Source organism: Cetorhinus maximus, chromosome 10 (assembly GCF_964194155.1).
Source record: "Cetorhinus maximus chromosome 10, sCetMax3.hap1.1, whole genome shotgun sequence".
NCBI lineage: Eukaryota > Metazoa > Chordata > Chondrichthyes > Lamniformes > Cetorhinidae > Cetorhinus > Cetorhinus maximus.
In genome coordinates, this window is record NC_135888.1 from 96,275,305 (window position 1) to 96,301,079 (window position 25,775).

The 25,775-nt window shown below is 42.6% G+C and overlaps 1 long non-coding RNA gene across 3 annotated transcripts; it reads left to right on the forward strand.

Moving 5' to 3' along the window:
* The first annotated feature begins 992 nt into the window (after positions 1 to 992).
* On the forward strand, positions 993 to 24,865 carry LOC144685854 (uncharacterized). 3 transcript variants are annotated; one of them, XR_013577795.1, is made up of 6 exons: positions 993 to 1,166; positions 5,388 to 5,479; positions 5,598 to 5,752; positions 6,145 to 6,238; positions 10,424 to 10,607; positions 24,775 to 24,865. It is a non-coding gene; the product is annotated as an uncharacterized LOC144685854 (long non-coding RNA). The 3 variants fall into 3 exon arrangements; XR_013577794.1 differs by lacking the exon at positions 24,775 to 24,865 and having other exon boundaries at positions 10,424 to 12,745; XR_013577796.1 differs by lacking the exons at positions 10,424 to 10,607; positions 24,775 to 24,865 and adding an exon at positions 6,503 to 7,307.
* Positions 24,866 to 25,775: the final 910 nt, after the last annotated feature.

A 25,775-nucleotide genomic window follows, 5' to 3' on the forward strand; every position in this document is an offset into this window, starting at 1 on the left:
CAGAAAAGACCAGTTGGGGAATGGGAGATCAGACTTACAAGATCAGGGGCAGAGGGAGACTCCGGAATGGTCAGGGAAAGTAGGAGACTGAATGCAGGCTCGGGGAGAGAAGACGGCTGAGGGTCGGAGGGTTTGGGGAGGGAGGAACGCTGGCGACTGGGAAGGATGTCCTGATCAAAGTCCCCTTTTAATTTTGTTGCTGTCCGCAGCCTGTTTGTATTGTGCGGTCCCTTTAAGATTGCTGTGAAGCCACACACATGCGCATCTTGATGGGACTATGGGCTGTGCGCGGCCTGTTTGATGCACTGTACAGTATATTCCAGGTGGCTGCACAGCTCCCAGGGAGCATTGAACATAGGCATCAGTATTCTCTAAAGCGGGGGGGAACAACAGCCGCTGCTGCGGCAGCAAAATGGTGAATGGGAGCAGTGCGGTGAGAGTTGCAGCTAGTAAAGAGGTGAATGAAACCTGGGGACTTTACTGTGAGTGAATGGGGAACAAGTAGATGGAGACAGTGGATTTTCACTGGAAGAACCGAGAAGACAAGGTTCTTGAACTGAAAGTCGCTATACCATGGGGTACTTCACCATAAGTGACCTTGGAGGTAGTGACTCGAACATCATGTAAAATAGAATGATAAATGTTTGAAAAGGAGGAATAGATAGTGATTATAGGAAAGAGCATATGCCTCAGCGGTCAGATGACTTCCTCCAGTGCTGCCATTTCTACCATTTGTTGAGTTTGAGCTGAGTTTAGTCCTGTGAGCAAGTCCCAAATACTGTCCTTCGAGCGATCTCTCAGTTTGGCTCAGATTGTGAGGCTGGGTTTGGCATGCGGAGTGCAGGGAATCTGAGCGTTAGCAGTCTTACTGTTACCTATCAGTGTAATTTCAGTGAGCTGGCGGTGCGATCATTTCTTCCTGTCTCGGCTTTCCCCTCTGCAAACCCCTCCTACATATTTCGGTTTCCCTTCTTGAGCACTCGGGGCCTGGTTTTCGTGACCACTGGCATCACAGTCGGTGACGCGAAACCACAAGCGAAGATATCGGACATTGGGGACCCAGCCTTTGAATGGGAAATGTACATTTGCACATGTCAGGTGATCCAGTCATGTAGTCGGCGGGTCGCATATGAATGCTCCCAGCCAGTGTTGGCGATCTCAGCCAGGTAAAACTACACTGCCTTGATGTGATCCTTTTGCACCACTACATGCCCTTATTTAAATTGCCCTTGTCCTCTTTTACAATCGTTCTACACAATGTATTAAGTTTTCAAGCCTTAATTTTTGATCATTTCATAGTCTTCCTTGACTATTGATTGAACCATGGTAACATCGTCAGAACTGCCATTGTCGCCCCTGCAACTAAACAGCTCGGAATATCCTGAAAATAATTTGCTGGATGAGGATTGCTCTTTAAGCATCTGCAGTTCGGAGGTTTCTTCGCTACAACCGCCTAATCATGTTCCTCCGTAATGAAAATTAGACCAAGGTTAGGATTTTAAAATTAGATCGGAAATCCTCTCTAGGATATTGTTCTTAATGCATCATGGAAACAAACGTTAAAAACGTGCGGACTGATGTAGTGAGTTACACAGACACAGTGTGAGTAGCTTAAAATGTTATTTGGCACATACATCCCATATTAGCGGGCTTCTGGAAACCTTCAACCCGTTGATGCTTTAAACATAAATCATTCTTCCCCTTTATAACGTTGACTCGTGATAGTGGAATGTGGGTGAATGGAGTTTCGGAACCATTAAATCACAGCAGTTATCAGTGTTCGAGATGTGTCCTGTCCCGCGGGAAGTAATATCCCCCAATATCTCAGCCGAGTTCTCTTTACAATGAATATGATGATCGAATCGGCCCTCCGCTGAAGTGCAGTCCCCGACCAGCTGAATGGGCATGATTTTTTTTGTGTGTGTGTGTGCCATTTATATTCTGTCCATTTTGAATCTCTGTTTTTCACTAGACTCCATCTTGTGGATTTTTGTTTAGTGTGTGTTATTCACTCGGTGCAGCAGCAGTGAGAGTGCACACGCCATGAGCACCGGGCAGACAGCTTCAGCCTGTGGAGCTTGCAAAGTGTAACCCGGCTCTCGGGCTGTCAGAGGCTGGAACACCACATCTCCGATAAGCTGGAGAGGAAGACACGCTTTTTTTTTTACACTTTAAACTTCTATTTAGTCGGCGACCTCGGCATCATTTCCTCCTGCGGAGTCTCTTTAAAATTCTACTTAAATTTTACTTTATTTAACCCTGTTGACCCAGAACAGACAAAAACAGTTGTTTTGTAACTCTCGGTTCAGACAAAATCGGTTCTTCTATTACATCTGTCTTAATTAATAAGAATTTTGCAACAATGCAACACTTTATAATTTCATCGTCATTTCTTAATCGGATATAACTGGCCCCATGCAAATCAGTGGCAGGTAATGCGCCATTCGCCGAATTGTCTGCCTGCTTATTCATTCAGAAGCATTTAGTAAGATCAACACTGACTAAAAATGTAGAGTAACTAGTTATGTATTATAAGGCATGGGGAGGTGACGAGACAATGCCGCAATATAAAAAATCGAAAAAGGATATAAAGTAAAGCAAAATATCAACGGGAAGCAAAAGGGATAATAAAGGTGCAGGGGACATGGATCAGAGGATACTGACTGACCGTGCTGTGGACTTTTATCTCGTTGCTTAAAAAGGGTTTGAATAAACTCACTTTTAGGAATTGTGCCTAATCGGGTGACGACTGGAAACTTTGTAAAGGGGTCTCCAGAACTATCACTCCCCTCTCCAAAAGAGCCGCGCATTTGTTTAAAATTTCACATCGTTCAAAGGGAAAGAAACTGCATTCAAAACATCGAACAAAAAAAAACGAACGTTGCATTTGACAGTTTCAGGAGGTTTCTGTATGGACCCGAATTTTAGGGTAGTAATGACACCGACAGCGTTTGCCATCTTTACTCCGCTGAAACTGACAACAACAGCTGCAGCCCACACAGGTAAGTTAAAAGCGGAAACTGGGGTCAGTGATTCTATGTTTCCCCATAAGATGCCTGAAGCCCTCCCCCGCCCATGCTGCAATCAAGGAGAAACCCATCAATTGACAAGAACGTCCCTTTATTAGTCTCGCTGTAACCCCCCCTCAAAAATTACACCTTGTTGAATGAGGTGTAACCGGGTTTTTAATATCACACTAAGTTCATAATTATAGATAAACAGTTTCACTAGGTCTGAAAAACTAATTTTATGTTTGTGGAATGTCAAATTTCTCATGTGCATTTTAATTTTTTTCAGTTTGATATTTCAGCTTCCACTTCGACCACCTGTCCCAATCATTTATTGTGCTCTTGGTGACCTTTTAATGCAAAGTGAAAAATTCAGTGCAGTTTACTTTCTGGTTTACTGTCTGTGAGAATACTTCAGTGCGTTTGGTTGTTTACCCTGCTTGATGATATCACTGTTGTTGGATGCCTGAAGAACACTTTGGCTTGGCTCCAGATTCAAACTGACATTGAGAAAGGGGAAATCCATGCCACAGTGGACACTAGATCTTTGTGGGCAACTTTCTTCATTATCAGTGCCAAGCAACATCATTTCACTGACTGCGAAATCCAGGCCATTATCTAAGTTGTTTGTCACTGAAATGAGTTCACTTGGGATACAGTTTTATGTAGCTGCCAGTCTGCGACAACAGATGTCAAGTTAGTTCCAGCCTGGACAGTACATAAGAACATGAGAAATAGGAGCAGGAGTAGGTCATTTGGCACAAGCTTGTTCCTCCAGTCAACAAAATCATGACTGATCTGATTATGGCCTTAACTCCACTTTCCTGCATAATCCCCATAACCCATGACTCCCTTGTAGATCAAAAATCTGTCTAACTCAGTCTTGAATATGTTCAATGATTCAGCCTCCCCTGTTCTGTGAGTTAGAGAATTCCAAAGATTAACAACTCTCTGAGGGAAGAAATTCCTCCTCAACCCCATCTTAAATGGGAGACCCCTTATTTTGAAATGGTGCCCCCGAGTTCTAGATTTCCCTGCAAGGGGAAACATCCTCTCAGCATCTACCCTGTCAAGGTCCCTCAGAATCGTATATGTTTCAATGCGATTGGCACTCATTTTTCTAAGCCCCAGTGAGTATAGGCCCAACCTGCTCAATCTTTCCTCATAAGACAATCCCTTCATTCCCAGAAATCAACCTAGTACTTTAATTAAAATTGCCTGTTTCCAAGTGAGACTCTGATCAGGAAAGAGCTTGGTGCAAGCATAAAGAGCTCAATTTCTGCTAAATTCGAAGGGATGGGATTGGTCTTTGGCTTTAGTGAAAAATGTCTGATAGCGAAACGGCAGCCTGTTTTATATGCCACTCAATTTTCCTTTCTGTTAATTCAGTCATGGCAAAGAGATGGCCACTGTTTTAATGCCCCAGCCTCATTTACATCTGGTCAGAGAGCTGTGGCGTACCAAAGGGCTGTTTGCTTGCAGCTTGGCAGATTAAGGCTGGCCAATACTGGACTTCCTTGGCCACCATAAAGGAAGGTATGTTGGGTTTTTGATCATGGGGGTGCGGAGGAATCCCGGGTTGCCAGTTTATCTCTCTGGGGATAAGAGGAGTATTCCTGTTTTTCCAGGCCACAAGATTAAATTACATTTAACTACACTAAGCCTATTCAGCCCATGGAAATTATCTGCTCTGATTATTTTCAGCCCAGAATGGCAATTCAAGTCTTCTGGCTGATTTGCATATTGAAACATGCCTATCATCTGAAATTGGCTGGCGCTTTGGGTGCCAGGCTGTACTAGTCTTTTCAACTGGCCAAAGCCACATTGACCTGGTTAATGGGGTGGTAAACACTGCCAACTCAAATTTGCATCCCTTACCACCCAGTTGTCTCCAACCAGAAAAAAGTTAAAATCGACTCCAAAGTTTTCCAAGAGTAATATTATGGAAAATCAAAATACTCACTTCTCCAGAACCATGGGGAGTCAGAACCTATCCCAACAGCCAAGGTACACCCAGGATGGGACACAAGGCCATCACAGGGCACACAAACTGAGGGACAATTTACCATACTTAACCAGCACGTCTTTGGACAGTAGGTGGAAACCAGAGCACCAGGAGGAAACCCACGCATACACGGAAAGAACTTGCAAACTCCACACAAACACACATCCGAGGTCAGAATCGAACCCAGGTCCCTGGAGCTGTGAGGCAGCACTGCACCACCATGCTATCCTAAATCCAAATGCTGTGAAACAAAAATAGAAAATGCTGGAAATACTCGGCCACACAGCACCTGTGGAGGGAGAAACCGAGTTAATGTTTCAGATGACCTCTGGTCAGAACTCCTGAAATGTTAACTCTTGTTTCTCTCTCCACAGATGCTGCCTGATCTGCTGAGTATTTCCAGTATTACTAAGGGTCACACTGGCTAAAGCAGACTCCTGTGTGTGCTCAACCAACAGCTGCTATGGTAGGTATTTTATCTTTATCTGTGCTGCATTTACTCTTACTTGATGTTGGCTGTGTAAAAGATTCAGCTTTGGGTTGAAATCAATAATTAACGATATAAGTGTTCTTTTATCATATAGCTTGACCTTCAAGGAACCTAGCCATATCAGCAGCAGACACGTTTGTCAATTATGGAGATTAAGCCAAAATTGATGAAACCAGACAAAGACCCACATTTTCAAGAATGACTTTTAATTATTTCCCATATCTATTAAATATCATCAGAATTAACAAGGTTAGTTTTGGAGAGTGAGTCTTCGGCAGAATGCCTAAAGACCACTAATAATAATTACTATAACGAAACATTCTCAAGCATCCTCTGACACCAAGACGTTCATGTGTTATATTCAAGATAAAGGTATTAATGTTAATTTATATTTAACATACAGCTTCACTAGGGCATTTTACGCCACCAGAATGCCTAATATACCATTTCATCTTGTTTTCCCATTTCCTTTTTGGGATGTTCACTAGATTTTGAACGTTTTATAGTAAACCTGGTTTATTTTATTTCAGTGTCTCAATAATCTTTCCAAGATTTTAATGTCCTCCATCTGCTTTTATTCGTTTGTATTCTCTTGCTCCACTTTTGCCATTCCGTTTGCTCCGATTCTCTGATTATTTCAGAATGTTGCCAGCCTCTGTGTTGGGAAGACTGCACCGTTGACCGTCAAGACTTGGCTCCTGCCCCACAATGTAGCTGGGCTCCCTACAACTGCAGGTACGTGACACTCACTATGATTAGCAAAATGCCCGCCGGTTGCCAGAAAAGCAAGGTGATCGATCGTAAGCAGGAGATTTAGCAGCAACCAGAGGTTTGGATGTCAAAACATTCTATCATAGCCCACCAGAGAATTATAATAAAATTATCTCCGCTCCATTTGAGGTGACCACAAATAAACTTAAATTGGGCAGTGTTACTAGACCTGTTTACCTACGATTGTTTACCAGTGTTACAGATGCTCAGATTGATTTTTTTTTACAGTTTCTGGAAAATTGGAGGACCGTGGACAGTTTTATAAGCTCAATAAAGGACAATTTTCATGGAATTATAGAAGTTACAACCCAGGAAGAAGCCATTTGACCACTGGTGTTGGCGCTATTCCCCCAGATCTTTTTACATTCTTTCTTTTCAAATATTTATTCCATTCCTTTCAAAATTAAATTTTAGTCTGTATACCACAGAATCAGGGGGAAAACTCTCCGCTGGTTGGAGTCACACCTAGCACAAAGGAAGATGGTTGTGGTTGTTGGAGGTCAGTCATCTCAGCTCCAGGACATCACTGCAGGAGTTCCTCAGGGTAGTGTCCTAGGCCCAACCACCTTCAGCTGCTTCATCAATGACCTTCCTTCCATCATAAGGTCAGAAATGGGGATATTCGCTGATGTTCAGCACCACTCACGACTCCTCAGATACTGTAGCAGTCCATGTCCAAATGCAGCAAGACCTGGACAATACTCAGGCTTGGGCTGACAAGTGGCAAGTAGCATTCGCACCCCACAAGTGTCAGGCAATGACCATTTCCAACAAGAGAGAATCCAACCATCGCCCCTTGATGTTCTATGTCATTATCTTCGCTGAATCCCCCACTATCAACATCCTGGGGATTACCATTGACCAGAAACTGAACTGGACTAGCCATGTAAACACTGTGGCTACAAGAGTAGGCCAGAGGCTAGGACTAATGCGATGAGTAACCCACCTCCTGACTCCCCAAAGCCTGACCACCATCTACAAGGCACAAGTCAGGAGTGTGATGGAATACTCTCTGCTTGCCTGGATGAGTACAGCTCCCATAACACTCAAGAAACTTGACACCATCCAGGACAAAGCAGCCCACTTGACTGGCACCACATCCACAAAACATTCACTCCCTCCACCACCGACGCACAATGGCAGCATCTACAAGATGCACTGCAAAGATCCACCAAGGCTCCTTTGAGAGCACCTTCCAAACCCATGACCACTACCATCTAGAAGGACAAGGGCAGCAGACACGTGGGAAAACTACCACCTATAAGTTCCCCTCCAAATCACTCACCATCCTCACTTGGAAATTTATTGTCGTACCTTCACTGTTGCTGGGTCAAAATCCTGGAACTCCCTTCCTAACAGCTTTGTGGGTGTACCTATACCACATGGACTGCAGTGGTTCAAGAAACAGCGCACCACTGCCTTCTCAAGGGCAACTAGGGATAGGCAATAAATGCTGGCCCAGCCAGCGAAGCCCACAATCCATGAATGAATTTTTTAAAATGCCAGATGTGATGAAGTATCCTACGTATGATAGCTCTAAGCTGAAAAGGGCCTTCTGCCCTTCTTGTCCCTTTTTCCCCAGTGGGAATCCATTCCATTCCCTAGTTCCCCATCAGCCTACCAGTGGAAACAGTCATTCACTATTTACCCACAGTAAAGTCTCCAGGATTCACTCACCCCTCTACTGGCTGCTCCTTTCCTGGTAACACTTCCCCTCACCCCGTTGAGGTGCTGCTCCTGGCTTTGTGGGAAATGTTGCATCTCATGTACACCCCATTTCTGCATCTCCATCTCAACCTCTGATCCCCAGTCTCCCAAACTCCCAGTTCCTGTGTCTCCCTCTCTACAACACCCCATTCTCCACTCACCATTTCAGAATGCTACCACGATTCCTGACTTCCCCTCCAGATGGAATTTCACACAGCTGCGGCTCTTTGCAGACGTGGTTGGATGGGATCATTGAGCCGGAGGCTTCTCCAACAACAACCAGTGATGGTCATGGAGTGGTGCGCAGTGCCAGGAAATAAATATCATTGATCTCCTGGCCTGCTTAAAGCTGCACTTGGTAGAGACATCCCGATTCCGGCAAGTTCCCGATCCGTCTGGAAGGATTAGGGTTCCTCGCTACATTCAGACTTTCCTCTATTTTTACAAGCCTAATTTAAACTTCTCTTTCAGAAGCTAATTTTCATGCTGTGTACTATGATATCAGCAGCACTGTCCATCATAGGAAAGAAGAGTTTGGAACATGGTTGGATGTAGGAAGAGGCATTTCTAGGTCCTCGTACCATCAGGAGTCAGATGGCTAATTTGATCAATGTTTGCACTTCAATCTTAAACATCATTCAATTTGCTGGGCAAATGCATCCTTAATCAGATTAACTCAGAACATAACTGTCAACTTCAGTAAACAGCAAAATAGTGTATCCAGTAATTAGGTTAGTTTTTCCATTGTGAGTGAAATTTACGTGGTAAAAATTAGAAACCTTTTTTATGTAACTATCTTTGAGCATTTAAATGGAATGCCACTGTTGGATATTGTGTAATAATTTCAGAGTTAACATTTCAGATTTTATCACCCATATACAGAAATGATTTATGATCAATTAAAAATCATGCATAATGCTGCATTTCTTTATTACTCCTAATAGCTTGAGGCAGACTTGAGCAAACAAGAAGCATGGAACTGAATAAATTGCTTTGTGTCCTGCTACAAATTCCTTAATGGTGTGCCATGAATATATAATGAGCCTGTGGCTAGTTTATAACAGTTGTTTAACAAAAATGTCTTCCAGGTCAATTTTCTGTTGCAGTAAATGAGAAACACCATTACAATTATTATATACTGAGCATATAAATCCAAGACCAAAACTTCATTTTAAAAACTTTTCAGGATACCAATCTGTACTTGAATGCACTTTATCTTTTCAATATTTTTGTATACCAACCACATTCCTATCAGAAATGTTAAGACCTGAAATCTTGCTGCTGTAATATCTCTTTTGCTCCTGGTAAATAATTTAATACAATTGATATACGTGAAGGACAAAGCTCCTCATAATATTAAGCATGCACAGTTTTGGTGGTACTCTAGTCCTCACAGGTTGCCAAGGATGTGGGAGTGGCTATTTTTCTAGGAAGGGTTTATGGGCATCTTGGAAGAAACCAGCTGTAGAAACATTATAGAATCCTTAATAGGATTGTTTGGCTAGACCCCATCAGCGGGAGACCTCATTGCCTTCTGTTACTAAATTATGTCGTTTTCAGTAGGTCCCATGGAGCCTTGTAACTAAGTTCACTGGTAATGGAATTTATCATATCATGAATTTCTCTTTTCAGCTCTGAAAAAGTTATTGTATGAATCTATCTGACTCAATGGAGCACAGTCTGACACCTTGGTTGATGGTAAAATAAGTGTTTCACTAGGGGTATGTCAAGTTAAACACTCCAGCTGAAATATGTAAATATGCAAGAAACAGTATAGTGTATTTTGTTTGGAAGATTTCCTCCGCTCAGCAAAGATTTATTTGATGGCACAAAATTAAAATTATGCGACAAATGACACATCATTGGACCTCTTTTAATAAGCAGATTAATTTAAACACAATTTAATTAGATCATAACAGCGATTGAAAATCCATCAGCAATCTGAGTCTGCCACTGTATTCAGTTTTCTATTTCCTTATTATTTCCATGGGCTGAACTATTGTGCAAATAGCTTGTTCCATTACTGAAATCAGTAAGTGACCTTTCACTTATCTTTGGACATGTAGGAGCTATGTTTGCTTATAAGAAATATCCATTCTGTAGTAATCCAGATCTGCTCAGAACATAAGTTTAATACACACTAACAAATATAGTAGTTGTCCTCTTTGCTGATTACAATACACAAGTGATACCTTAATGGATATTATCCTTAAGAGCACATACTCCAAGAAAACACTCTCTCCAAATATTATATGTAATGCTTCAGTTGATGCATTACACAAGACTCAATAGAAACAACACTGTAGGCGTTTCATAAATGGAAATTATGTTCAGCTGTAAATGTTAACATTTGGTTTCCGCTTGTTCAAAAGTGTAATTTCACCCGCTGAAGAGAGTGTGGATTCTTTTGTGGAAAGAAAGCTAATTTTTTTTACTTTAAAGCCCTGGATTTCGTCTATGGAGCTTACTTGCCACATCAAACACTATGGACCTGCATACTCTACTAAGCGTATCAATCTCAAAAGGAAATCCTGAGCAACCTCAACGAAATACTCATTTCTCTATTTGTCATGAATGAAATATAATTATCTCAGGAAGAAAGATTGGAGACTCAGAACAAAATATGGTATTTGTTTAATGCTGCATTTTGAAGAATTATTTATTTTTCCCAAAAATATACTTTATTCATTAAAGTTGTAAAAGTACATTATGTAACAGTTCAAATTTGAAATTACATAAAGTGCAACACAGTTCAGTTTCTTTCAATAGAGCACATGAGGTGCCTCACTACACTTGCCATTACAGGTTATATTTACAATGTACATATACGTTTCATGTCAAACATTGAGTTCCCGGCAGACCAAAGAGAGTCTTTCACCAAGCTGATTGTCCTCCAATGGCAGTTGATGCTTGGCTCGGTGTGAACAGCCTGCAGAAAACAGAATCCTGTGTTACAGAGCTGCGCTGAATGAGTTTTGACAAAAACCATTGCATCTCTTTCGAGCCTTGATTTGCAAAAGCACATTCCAGAAGGAGATGGGTGATAGTCTGTACCCCATCTCAGCTGCCTCAAAGGCAGTGTGCAGAGGCGGTGACACTCCAGGCGTGCAGGAAGGATCTGATGGGGAGGGCCCTTTTTACCATCAGCCATGCTACATCTTGGTGCTTGTTTGAAAGTACTAGAAATGACTTTGACAGTCTGCTCAGGGAACCATCCAACAGGATCTAGCATCTCCTTTTCCCACAGGTCCTCAAGGAAGTTAAGTGCTTATCACTGCACGTAGAGCAACACCGAGAGTGCCTTGCCCCTGAGGGACAAGTTCTTAGCTGCAATGGAGAGGCAGCATCACTCCCACATACCCAGTTTCTGTTACGCCATGGCTATATGCTCCTGCCAGTTTTTGCTGCACCACCCTGGTGCCTCTGTACAATACCCCAGCCTCTTAAGGATTAAATAAAAGCATAAAAGGATGGTGTTCAGTATGTCAAGTCATTGTACAGTCTCTGGCATTGCAGTTGTAGCCTATTTTTTTGGTAGACCTATCTGGAATGACACTTACAATCTTGCAAGTAACTTGAAGATTACATATTTGAAGTGGCAGTTTGGAAACAACTCGATCTTCTGTTGCAAAGTCAATAATCCAATACTTGAGCCAGGCAGGTCCACAATACTCTTGGGCATTTTTGGTTGAAGTTAGGTACTCAAAATTGGTTGCAGTACTCCAGATGGGAACAGGGTGAGGCTGCAAATCTGTTAGTGCTTTGATCCCTTGATAAAATTCCAGGTGTGTGGACTCAGAATGCAATTTAAAAAGCATTTCCTGGCTGCAGAAATTTGTGTTCAAAATCTGCTGACTTCTCTGTATCAGGAACTCCCCATTTGTGCCTTGACCCACTGTTTCTGGCGGTTGTTGCACCTTAAACATCTTAGTCTGTCCCCCCAGTGTGCATTGCAAGTGTAAAACCAGGAAACTGGGAGCTGGAGCAACCCTGGTCCTTACACCTACACAAATTAGATCACCCAGGTCTCTCAGCAACTTACAAGAATACTCAAAAAAGGTGAAGAAGCTGTAGATTAGCCATTTAATAATGGAAATCAGCTAATAACAGTTTCCATCCAATTGTCCTGTCTTTAAAATAAAACCTCTTGTGTGATTTATATATGCTAATGCACTGAAGACACCAGAAAATTTCACCTCATTTGATTATGCTGAATTCATTAGTCTTGACAGGGTTGCTGTAAGTGGAATATTTTCCTCGGGTGGTAAAGTAATAACAATGTAGATGTGGGTAAACTGAAGAACCAAATGGTTAGAAGGTGCACATCTGACCCAAAATTCCAATTCACCAAGGAATTCACCAAGGTTCCTTAGACAGCACCTTCCAAACCCAGGACCACTACCACCTAGAAGGACAAGGGCAGCAGATAGATGGGAACACCACCACCTGGAAGTTCCCCTCCAAGTCACTCACCATCCTGACTTGGAACTATATCGCCATTCCTTCACTGTCGCTGGGTCAAAACCCTGGAACTCCCTAACAGCACTGTGGGTGTATCTACACCACATGGACTGCAGCAGTTCAAAAAGGCAGCTCACCACCACCTTCTCAAGAGCAACTAGGGATGGGCAATAAATGCTGGCCCAGCCAGCCAAGCCCACATCCTGTGAACGAATAATAAAAAAAAAAAATCCAGAGCTATTTGGGTATTGCTTCAATCACAAATGTGCATAAAGGTAATATGGAGAGGAAAAATGCCTTGAAAAGGACTATGATTGCCTTAATGGGCATTGAAAAGAATTTCTAATATAATGCCATGAAGAGTGAGTGTCTAGTTTGTGCAGCAAGTGAGCCCTGGACTCTCATTCAGACCTACAGTATATTGTACAAAACGGCATAATTTCAAATTTCAAATAAGTACCTGTAGATGTAATCTCAGATTTATGTTGGGTTTTGGTTGATGAGATGTTGTCCCCAACCAGATTCTTGCTGAAAAAGCCAATCCGCGCCTGCTGAATCTGAAGTATAGCAGATGGTGAATATTATTGTTGTTCCAGCCTAAAAGCCCATTCTCGGTAAGGAAGGGCAGAAATTGGACAATTATGATAAACAATTTACATTAGTTTGTCTGTGGCATTTCATTCATAACTTTAAAATGCCATCTTAAAATTAGCCATTTTTTCAAATTATTAATGAGATATTCACAGATTCAAATGAATGAATATCACTGTATACAAATATTTAAGATTGAGCAGGAGTCAGGTCTCTTAGTGGGAGTTATCCCTGAAACATCGTGTTTCCAGCACTTTTCAATAATCAAATGTATGAAGTCTCCCCAAATCTTAGTCCCTATGCTTAAATGTCACATTTCTGGAGTTTTTGTCCATTTTCCCACAAGTTTGGAGAAAAAAAAGTTACTAGTAAAATTTGGATTTTTACAGTAAAATATATTGCTAGTTTTAAAAATAAAACAGACACCCTGTGGTTAAAATGCTAATTCCCCCAAATAACAAATAAAGAATGGATTAACTTGTCTTTGTAATCAATAATCACCTTGCACTCATTATGTTGGCAAGTTTCTGCTCCTAAGTACAAAAGCAAAATACTGCAGATGCTGGAAATCTGATATAAAAACAGAAAATGCTGGAAATAGTCAGCAGGCCAGGCAGCGTCCGTGGAGAGAGGGAGAGTTAACCTTTCCGGCCGATGACCCTTCAGAACTGTTCTGGTAAGCCTTCTCTTCTAGTATTGAATGCATGGAGATAAAAACAAAGACAAGAGACAGTCAGCACCAGCAAAGGCTGCCATCTTTTATATTAAATGGAAAACTGTATGGATAAGCTTTTGCCAGGCTCAGGGGTATGCAGGAGTTGTCAAACAAAGCAATCGACTGGCTAAGAGAAGTGTACTGTTATGTGAGGGCAAATATTGATTGGATTCATTTAAAATCAATCAATAACTTGCCCTTTACAGTCATTAAACGGCATAACAATTTCTATCTGGCTTGGCCTCACCAGGTCTGCCTTAGCAAGCATTGAAGTGGCATGCGAAATAAACAAATATCTAATTCAGATCACAAATGGACACTGTTGTTAGCCCCTGGGTTATGTTGTTGTATAGTTAGATTTTGGGTAGCACAAGCACAATCCTGAATGTAAGACACTCAGGTTATTTATGAGAGCAACCGGCAAAGTTTTATCTGAAAGACTGTCCAAAGCAGACCCTTAGCTTATAACACTAGTTTTATGAACTTTTTGGCCATCTATTTCTAATATCACAGGGAGAGAATATAAGAACATCTAACAATGAAAAATATAATAATGAATAGTCAGCATTGATTTCAAAAGCAAAAATTTTGTTTGACCAACCTTATTGAATTTTTGAAGGAGTTAACAGAGAGAGTAGACACTGGTAATGTAGTAGAGATAATTTATCCAGATTTTCAAAATGCCTTTTAATGCCCATAACAGATTAATGAATAAGGTCAGAGAATGTGTAGTCAGGGGAAAAATGGCAAAATGGATTACCAGCTGTCTTCAAGACAGAAAGCGGAGAGTGGGAATAAAGGGTAGTTATTTAGAGTGACAGAAGGTGGGAAGCGATTTTTCACAGGGATCAGTACTGGGACCATTGCTGCTCACAATTTACGTTAATGATTTGGACCTTGGAATCAAAAGTACAATTTCTAAATTTGCGGGTGACACCAAATTGGGGAGGATCGTAAATTTTGAGGAAGAATGCAACAAATTACAGGAGGACATTAATAAACTTGCAGAATGGACAAATAATTGGCAAATGAAGTTCAAGATAGATAAATGGAGTTCTTTGAGGGATGCTGTGCTCCACATATCTGGAGAAGCCGAGCGCGGGAGATCTGGCAAGAATTGCAGAGCAGCGTCGAGGGTATTGAAAAGTTAGAGCAGAGTGAAAATCCAACAATGATTGCCACTTCAGAAGATCTGGGCTATTAGCTTACATATAAATGAACTCCTTGATTTAGCCTGTAGGCATTAGTATAACAATATATTTCGCTTGTTAGTAACTTGAATATTGCTGAAAAGAGAGACGTTACCAAAGCTTTTTGTCTTGCACTCATCAGGACAAATGCAAGAAAGCCAAATTCAAACATTCACAACAATTTATACCATAGGCGAAAATGGTGCTGATTGGTTGGTAAGTTGACTGATTGGTCAAGGCGTTGTGATGGAGAAAGCAACAGGGAACTGTAGGTTCCTTAAGCTTCTGGGTAATTCCAAAAAAGTGCAAGACTTGAACATAGTCCTTTAGTTTGCAGAGAATGGGTCCCTGGATATGAATGTATGTCGCTTCTAGCAAGCATAAATGAGCCACGTTATAATCTTGACTGATTATCTAAAACTGGTTCTTACTGTAGCTATTAGTGCACTCGGGATTGTTCAGAAGGGGCTGCCCAATTGCAGAATCACATCTAACAGTAGACATTTTGATTTGGGTTTTGGAAGCGCAGGCCACTTGAGTACAGTCTGTACTTTGCCTATTACAAACAACCAAAGGAACATGTTGTTTGATACGATCAGCCAATCATTGGGATGTACAGCTACATACCTGACATTGCACCAGCACTGAAATTCATACATAATGTTGCTCAATTGTGTGGCAAGCATAATGTCTTTTTGGACTGATGGCAGCATCCTGTTAGCAGAAAGTACCACTTGTGTAGCCACTTCATAGTAACTGTGAAATGGCTCCCCATTGCTTGCACTATGGCAACGCCTCGGCCAAGCAGAGTTGACTTGCTGGCCAATCAGAGTTGACTTGCCAACCAATCAACACCCTTTTCTCCTGTAGTATAAATTATTTTGATCATTTGAAATTTGGCTTTCTTGTGTTTGTAGTAATGAGTGCAAGACGTAAAGCTGTAGCAACATGTCTCTTTTCAGCAATATCATATTTACTGCCCTTTGGAGTAGACAAAAGAATATGGTGGGAGTGACACATAATCTCTAGTTTATTATGCCATTGTTGCAGGGTAATTCTTGGCTCCATGGAGTGTTTTCAACTCATAGCATATGAAGATGCAGTGATTGGTTTATGCAAGACTTGCTCTGGTTATGAAAGTTACATGTTTGCCATGACCACACAAGTTAAAAACAATGAGAAAAAACCTGAACTCTGACTAAACTAGGTCAAGATGTTTCTATTAATTGATTGGAAAAAAAAATGAACTTTGGAACTGTTTTTCAATCTGAGACCAATGTTTGCAGATGTGGCCTTTTTAAAATGGCAATAAGTCCCAAGATACAGAAAAAAAACATGTATATGAGGTGCTGTTAAGGAAAATAGTTGTAGAAAAACTAGGATGAGTTTTACTAACTTGAAAAAATATGTAAAATTAAGAAAAATAATGGGGAAAATGGGAGCTCAACGGAAGCAGAGGCATTGTTTGAAATTCATATTTTTTGGTTTATATCTGTAGGTTTATGCTAGTTATAATTTTTTATGGCATTTAAAATATCAGTGTTGGTCTAATATTAATGTTTGTTTCTGCGTCATATTGTTCAAGGTAAAAAACAGTTACATTAAATCTTTGCACATGGTTTTCTCTGTAACCACTGGGGTAGCTTTTAGTTTGTGATAGATTGAAAGTGAATTGGTGGATGGGTTACATTTTGCCATCTCTATACATCCAAATAATGGAGGAGAGCAAGCATGTAGGCTCATAACTCCCAATCTTGGGGCGGCGGGGGGAAGGGTGGGGGTCGTACCCAGGAGGTACCACAGAAGATGCACTGAAGTCCCCCTGAAAGTCCCCACACAAGTACTGCATGGGAATTGCCTGGGAAGTTTAAACTTCTGATGAACAATTACCCTGCATTTGGAACCATCCGATACTCCGATTTAAATTGCAGAGGTTGGATGGTTCCAATTGTCTTACAGGAATAGTTACCCAGGAAAAGTTAGAAGAATTAAAACCACTTCTAACTCCTGGGTAACTGTAGTACTGACTCCCCCAAACTCCCACCCCACCTCCTGACTACCCTTCTGAACCCCCAAATACTCCCCAATTACCCCATCCCCCAACTCCCTGACTGCTCCCAACCTCGCACTGACCACTCGACCCCACCGAACCTTCCTACCCTCCCTATTCCTCACGATCAGCCTGCCTCTGTCACTGACCACCTGACTACCCCCCCCACTGACCACCTGCACCCCTCCCTCAACTCACCCACTTACGTTATCCACTTACCTTCTCCTTGGCGTCTCAAAGTGGCTAGGGCCTTTACATTTACCAGCTTTACAGCAGCTAGCGCTGTAAAAAGGGGGCGTGACTTCCTTTCCTCCGACTCTGCTACACTGCACAGGGGGCCTAGGGAAGCCGCTGCACGACACATTTCTCATCCAGTCTGAGTCAGAAAGCCGGGTAAGGAAGGTGCAGCCCTCGACTGAGGTAGGAAGAAAGGGACTGTGATTGCCACTCCTCAGAAGTTCTGGCCCATACTTTTCTGGATAGATACCTATTTTTAAAGACAGTATATAAAAAAAACTTCTGGACAATACAAATATAGGATAATTTTTTTAGAAATGTGCTTACCTTTGTTAATTTTGTTTACATTTTTTATAATCAGCATATTGTGGGAATTATCATATTTTAAAATATGCAAAGTTCATACCAATATGCATAAAACGTGAGGTTAACCTTAAAAACCACATATCAATATGCTTTTAACATAATGAAATGTCCAAAGGCGTTCACAGGAGCATAATAAAGCAAAGTATGGCACCGAACCAGATAAGGAGGTAACCAAAAGCTTAGTCAAAAAAGTAGGTTTTGAGAAGTGTCTTAAAGGACAAAAGCAAGATAGAGAGACAATGAAGTGCAGGGAGGGAATTCCAGAGTTTGGGGCCTAGGCAGCTAAAGGCCACCAACAGTGGAGAAATTATCATTAGAAATGCATAAGAGGCTAGAATTCAAGGACTGTAGATATTTTGGAGGGTTGTAAGGTTGGAGGAGATTACAGGGATGTGGAGGGATGAGGCCATGGAGGAATTTGAAATCAGGATGAGAATTTTGAAATCAAGATGTTGCACGACTAACAGCCATTATAGGTCAGAGAGCACAGGGATGATCGGAGAATGGGGCTTGCTGTGAGTTAAGACATGAGCAGCAGAGTTTTGGAGGACCTCAAGTTTACAGAGGGTAGAATGTAGGAGACCAGCCAAGAGTGTATTGAAATAGTCAAGTCAAGAGTAACAAAGGCATGGATGAGGGTTTCAGCAGCAGATGAGCTGACACAGGGGCGAAATTGAGCGATGTTATGGAGGTGGAAATAGATGGTCATTAGTGAGGGCACAAATATGAGGTTGAAAGCTCATTTCAGGATCAAATGTGACACCATTTGAGACTGGCTTAATCTCAAGACTGTTGCGAGGGAGAGGAATGGAGTTGGTAACTAGGGAATGAAGCTTGGCATGGAAACCAAAATTGATGGCTTCATTCTCCCAAAATGTAATTGGAGCAAATTTATGCTCATCAGGTACTGGATGTCTGTTATACAGTCTGATAATTTAGCAGCAGTGGAGAAGTCAGGAGAGATGGTGGTGAAATAGAGCTGGGTATTGTCAGCGTGCATGTGAAAGCTAACACTGAGCCTTTGGATGATGTTACCAAGAAGCAGCATGTATGAGAAATAAGAAGAGGCCAAGGATAGATCCTTGGGGATTACCAGAGGTAACGATGTGGGAGCAGGAGGAGAAGCCATTGCAAGTGATTCTCTGGCTACGATCAGATAAATAAGAATGGAACCAAGTGAGAGCAGACCCACCCAGTTAGATGACAGTGGAAAGGCATTAGAGGAGGATGGTAGTCAACCATGTCAAAGGTTGCAGAGAAATTGAGAAGGATGAGGAAGGAAAGTTTACCTCTGTCACAGTCACATAGGGCGTCATGTGTGACTTTGACAAGAGCCATTTTGGTGCTGTAGCAGGAACAGAAGCCTGATTGGAGGGTTTCAAATATAGACTTCTGGCAAAGATGGGACCAGATTTTGGAGACAACAACATGTTCAAGGACTTTGGGGAGGAATGTGAGGTTGAAGATGGGATGGTAGTTTGCAAGAGTGGTGGATCAAGGATTAGTTTTTTGAGGAGCAGATAGCAGATTTAAAAGCGAGAGGGACAACACTTGAAGAAAGAAAACCATTTACAGTATTGGCTAACATAGGGGCTAGGAGCAGAAGTTGGGTGATCAGATTAGTGAGAATAGGATAGAGAGAACAGGAGATGGGACTCATGGACAAGATAAGTTCAGAGAGGGCATGAGGGGAGATAGGAAAGAAACCAGAGAAAGATGTTGTGTTCAGAGCTCAGGCATGGAGAAGCATTAAAGGAAGGAGGGAAATGGTGGCAGTGGCATAGTGGTATTGTCACTGGAGTAATAAACCAGACAGAACAATGCTCTGGGGACCTGAGTTTGAAACCCACCATGGCCAATGGCAGAATTTGAATTCAATAAAAATCTGGAATTAAAAGTCCAATGATGACCATGACAACATTGTTGATGGTAAAGAAACCCATCTGGTTCACCGATGGGAAGGAAATCTGCCGTCCTTACCTGTGACTCCAGACCCACAGCAATGTGGTTGACTGTTAAATGCCCTCTGAAATGGCCTCTCAGCCACTCAGTTGTGTCCAACTGCTCCAAAGTCTATAAGGAATGGAACCAGACAGACCACTCGGCCTCAATTTAGGCACTAGAAGCAGTAATGGCAAACTCAGCCCTGTCAACCCTGCAAAGCCCTCCAAACTAAAATTGAGGGCTTATGCCAAAATTGAGAGAGCTGTCTCACAGACTAGTCAAGCAACAACCTGACATAGTCATACTCACACCTTACAGATAATGTCCTGGAAACTACAATCAACATCCCAGGACAGACACAGCAGAGTTGGTGGCACAGTGCTATACAGTCAGGAGGGAGTTGTCCTGGGAGTCTTCAACATTGACTCCTGACCTCATGAAGTCTCATGGCATCAGGTCAAACATGGGCAAGGAAACTTCCTCCCGATTATCACGTACACCCCGCCCCCCCCGCCCCCCTCGCACCCCCCTCTCCTCAGCTGATGAATCAGAACTCCTCCATGTTCAACACCATTTGGAAGGAAAACTGAGGGTGGCAAGGGTGCAAAATGTACTCTGGGTGGGGGACTTCAATGCCCATCACCAAGAGTGGCTCTGTAGCACCACTACTGCCCGAGGTGGCAAGTCAAAAAGGACATAGCTGCTGGACTGGGTCCGCTGTAGGTGGTGAGGGAACCAACAAGATGGAAAAGCATACTTGACCTCATCCTCACCAATCTGCGTACCGCAGATGCATTTGTCCATGACAGTATCGGTAGGACTGACCATCATACAGTTCTTGCAAAAACAATGTCCCATCTTCACATTGAGGATACCCTCCATCATGCTAAACGAGACAGATTTTGAACAGATCTAGCAACTCAAGACTGGGCATCTATGAGGTGCTATGGGCCATCAGCAGCAGTATTGTACTCAACCACAACCTGTAACCTCATGGCCCGGCATATCCTCCACTCTACCATTACCACCAAGCCAGGGGATCAACCCTGGTTCAATGAAGAGTGCGGGAGGGCATGCCAGGAGCAGCACCGGGCATACCTAAAACTGAGATGTCAACCTGATGAAGCTACAACACAGGATTACCTGCATGCCAAACAGCGTAAGCAGCATGCGATAGACAGAGCTAAATAATCCAACGGATCAGATCTAAGCCTTGCAGTCCTGCCACTTCCAGTTGTGAATGGTGGTGGACAATTAAAGAACTCACTGGAGGAGGAGACTCCACAAATATCCCCATCCTCAATGATGGAGGAGCCCAGCACATCAGTGCAATGGACAAGACTGAAGCATTCGCAACAATCTTCAGCCAGAAGTGCCAAGTGGATGATCCATCTCGGTCTCTTCTGGAGGTCCCCAGCATCACAGATGCCAGTCTTCAGTCAATTCAATTCACTCCAATATCAAGAAATGGGTAAAGGCACTGGATACTGCAAAGGCTATGTGCCCTGACAATATTCCAGCAATAGTGCTGAAGACTTGTGCTCCAGAGCTTGCTGCACCCCTAGCCAAGATATTCCAGTACAGCTACAACACTGGTATCTACCCGGCAATGTGGAAAATTGCCCAGGTATGTCCTGCACACAAAAACCAAGACAAATCCAACCCAGCCAACTACTGCCCCATCAGTCTACTCTTGATCGTCAGTAAAGTGATGGAAGGGGCATCAGTGCTGTCAAGTGGCACTTGCTTAGCAATACCCATTCACTGATGCTCAGTTTAGGTTCCAGCAGGTCCACTCAGCTCCTGACCTCATTACGGCCTTGGTTCAAACATGGGCAAAAGAGGTGAACTTCAGAGGTGCGGTGAGAGTGATTGCCTTTTACATCAAGGCAGCATTTGACTATATGGCATCAAGGAGCTCAGCAAAACCGGAGTCAATGGGAATCAGGGAGAAAACTCTCCACTGGTTGGACTCATACCTAGCAGAAAGGAAGATGGTTGTGGTTGTTGGAGGTCAATCACCTCAGTTCCAGGACATCACTGCAGTGGTTCCTCAGGGTAGTGTCCTAGGCCCAACCATCTTCAGCTGCTTCATAAATGACCTTCCTTCATAAGGTCAGAAGTGGGGATGTTCGCTGATGATTGCACAATGTTCAGCACCATTCATGACTCCTCAGATGCTGAAGCAGTCCATGTCCAAATGCAGCAAGGCCTGTACAATATCCAGGCTTTTGCTGACAAGTTACAAGGAATATTCACACCACACAAGTGTCAGGCAATGACCATCTCCACCAAGAGAGAATCTAACCATCACCTGTTGTCATTCAATGTCATTACCATCACTGAATCCCCCATTATCAACATTCTAGGGGTTATCATTGACCAGAAACTGAAATGGACTAGCCACATAAATACTGTGGCTACAAGAACAGGTCAGAGGCTTGGAATCCTGCAGTGAGTAACTCATCTCCTGACTCCCCAAAGCCTGTCCACCATCTACAAATCACAAGTCAGGAGTGTAATGGAATGCTCTCCACTTGCCTGGATGAGTGCAGCTCCCACAACACTCAAGAAGCTTGACACCATCCAGGACAAAGCAGTCTGCTTGATTGGCACCCCACCCACAAACATTCACCCCCTTCACCACTGGTGCACAGTGGCAACAGTATGTACCATCTACAAGATGTGCTGAAGGAACTCACCAAGTCCCCTGAGACAGCACCTTCCAAACCTACAACTACTACCATCTAGGACACACGGGAACACCACCACCTGGAAGTTCCCCTCCAAACCACTCGCCATCATGACTTGGAAATATATCACCGATGCTTCACTGTTGCTGGGTCAAAATCCTGGAACTCCCTCCCTAACAGCACTGTGGATGTACCTACAACAAAGGGACTGCAGCGGTTCAAAAAGGCAACTCACCACCAGCTTCACCAGGGCAATTAGGGATGGGCAATAAATTGTGGCCTAGCCAATGATGCCCTGACCCAATGAATGAATGAAAAAATAGTTTGACCAGGTGGGTGAGTAAACGGAGTAATGTGGCAGAGACAGCTGTTCAATTGTCCCAATCTTTGTGACAAAGAAGCTCATGAACTTGCACTTATTGTTGGAGGTGAGGTTGGAGGGATAAGGGATTTAAGAAAATAGTCTGCAGTAGAGAAAAGAAGCTGGGGATTAACTTTTCATTGATTCTGGAATAGTGAGCAGTTTTAGCAGATGAGAATAGAACCCGGTAGTGTTTTAAGTGGTCCAGCCAGATCTGGAGTTGGATGGCTAAACCAATTGTCCACCATATCCTTTCTGGTCTGCATCCCAGGGTCTTGAATGAGCAGAGATTATGGCCGTACCGGGCGAACAGCCAGTGTTAGAGAGAGTAATGGTTTCACTGGGGACAAGGGCATCCAAGTTGGAGGTGAGGGCATGGTTGAGTAAATCAGTAGCTGTAGACATGTTGTGGTGAACAGAGATCCAAATGCTAGATAGTTGACTGAACTAGATTTTTTAAAAAGCTGGACATTTCCTCAGAGCTGACCAGGCGTAACTTTGCTGGTCCTGCAGCAGAAACCCTTTTTACTTGACTAAATGGGGTTTTTGCTGCACTTTCAATGAAGTTATGCTGGCATGGCAGATTCAGCTGCAAGATTGCTCAGGATCTTGCTGGGTCAGTGCCTCTCATGACATGCCCCATTAGTTAGATATTTTTCCGTGGCCTTCAGCCCAACAATTTTTTTGCATCCTAATTTTCTGCAAGTGCAGATTGTTAACCATGTGACGAGGGCAACACAGCATTTGGTACCTCCTGAATGTTGGGACCAACTATGTCTCTCCTTAAACAATCAGATTGAAGGATGAGAAAGAAATAGAGAAGGAGGGTGAATTGGAGTCAAATCAGAAATTGACCGAGAAATGGAGAGGGACAGAAAGGTTGGACTAAAAGACGGAGAAAATAAAAAAGAAACACAAAAAAAGACGTAAAATTTTGCATTTTTAAAATACAAAAAGAACAATGAAGGAATGCAACCCCTCAGTTTAAGTTGTTCAATTTCTGAGTCAGAGAGATTGATTGGCAGTCATTGATAATTTTCTCAGGTTAAGATACTTACACTCAATGTTCCCATTAATCAACCAGCTTGCATGGTCATGCAGTAGCCTGGAAGGTGCCACGCAGGCCTTGTTCCATGTTAAACACTTTGCCTGTGAAGACACATAGAAAACATTGACCATGCACAAGAAAGCTTTGAAGGGAATGTTGCTTAAACACTTAATAGCAAGATTTAACTAACTTTGGCAGATTTTATGGGCAATCAATGTGCAAATCCAGTAAATTCTTAAAAATAACAAGGAGGCTAAGGGCAAGATGCCTTTTGCTTGAGGCTAAGGGCAGAATGGTGTAAATCAATAAGCACGTCCTGGAGAACACGCTTATCATTTGCAACTCTCAGCATATCCCTTGATCTCTCAATGCCCTGAATTTGCTGACCAATTTGCACATTAATAAGGTAATGGCGCACAATGTTATTTTCAAGCAAGATCCAGCCGAATTATCTGCCTAGCAATATGGATATTGAATTTTGTCTACAGATATTTCCACCAACAGATGGTGCTATGTTTGTTCAGGTTTCAGGGAAGCAACATTAAATGTCAGTAGATGCAGTTGAAAATATTGCAGATTCTGTTTTAATTCCCAGGAGATTTTTTTTGTTTTGTTTTCTGGATGTAGAAGACACTGCCATAATCATATTTCTTTCGTATGAGTATCAGCCATGGTCTCAGTTGGTACCACCCTTGCCTGAGTCAAAAGATTCTGGCTTTAAGTCCAAATCCAGGACTTGAAAACAAAACTCCGGGCTGACACTCCAGTGCAGTACAGAGGGAGTGTTACACTGTTGAAGGTGCTATCTTTTGGATGAGATATTAAACCAAGGCCCAGTACACCCTCTCAGATGGACATAAAATAATCCCATTGCACTATAAAAGCTAGGGAAATATCCCTGGTGCCCTGACCAATGTTTATCCCTCAGTTAACATTACAAAAACAGATTACCTGATCATTATCATGTTGCTATTTGTGAGAGTTTGCTGTGCACAAATTAGCTGCCATCTTGCCTACATTACAACATTAATGAGATGTCAAAAGTACATTATTGGCCATAAAATGCTTTGGACACCCTGCGGTTGTGAAAGGTGATATATAAATGCAAGTCTTTCTTTTTTTATTGCCTTTCCTTAGGTACCCTGGGAAGGTGGTGGTGGGCATTCTTGAGCTGCGGCAGTCTTTGTAATGATGATGCTCCACAATTACAGTCAGGTAGGGAATTCCATGATTTTTGGCCCAACAACAATGAAGGAATAATGATGATGTCCAGGTCAGAAATTAGGAGGTGATGGTGCTTCCATGACATAGCTGCTCTAATCTTTCTTCACATTAGAAGTCGCTGAGCTGAAAGGTGGTGTTGAAGTTAGCTGCAATTGCTCCAGTGCACCCTTTGAATAATGTATCCTGTAACTACAGTGTGCCAGTGATGGAATAGATGGCAGTTTCCCAAGGTCTTTCCTTCTGGCTCAGCTGTGTCTCCCCAAACACTTTTGAGACACATGACCCAACCAGGGTTGCTGCAGATCAAGTATCAGATACAGATATTATAGTGAGATAAAGTAACTAATTGATATAAATTTACTGTGCACTCTAAATACTAATTAGTTTTTGCTCCCCTTAATGTAATAGTCGTTTCAATCGCCACTCCAAACTCCGTTCCCTAGTCACTGACTCCATCCCTCTCCCTGGCAACAGATCGAGATTTAACTAGTCTGTTTGCAACCTTGGGCCTGGATTTTTGCCACAACAGAGAGGCTTTGCATCATGGTGAAAATCCCAAAAATGACTGAAAATTCTAAGTCCCTCCCCTGAACACGGCATTCCCCACCCTCATGGGGGTGGGCCTAGAATTGGACGGGAGTTCGCGCATGTGTGATTCATGGAGGCAGCTGGCATTAAAATTACCTCACATTCACACCATTACTAAGACCACCTATTTCCACCTCCATAACATCTCCCAATTTTGCATGCACCCACCGGCTCAGCTCATCTGCTGCTGAAACCCTGATTCATGCCTTTGTTACCTCTGGACCTGACTTCCAAAGCGCTCCTGGCTGGTTTCCCACATTCTACCCTCCATAAACTTGAGGTCATCCAAAACTCAGCTGCCTGTGTCTTAAGATCAGGAAGTGCTA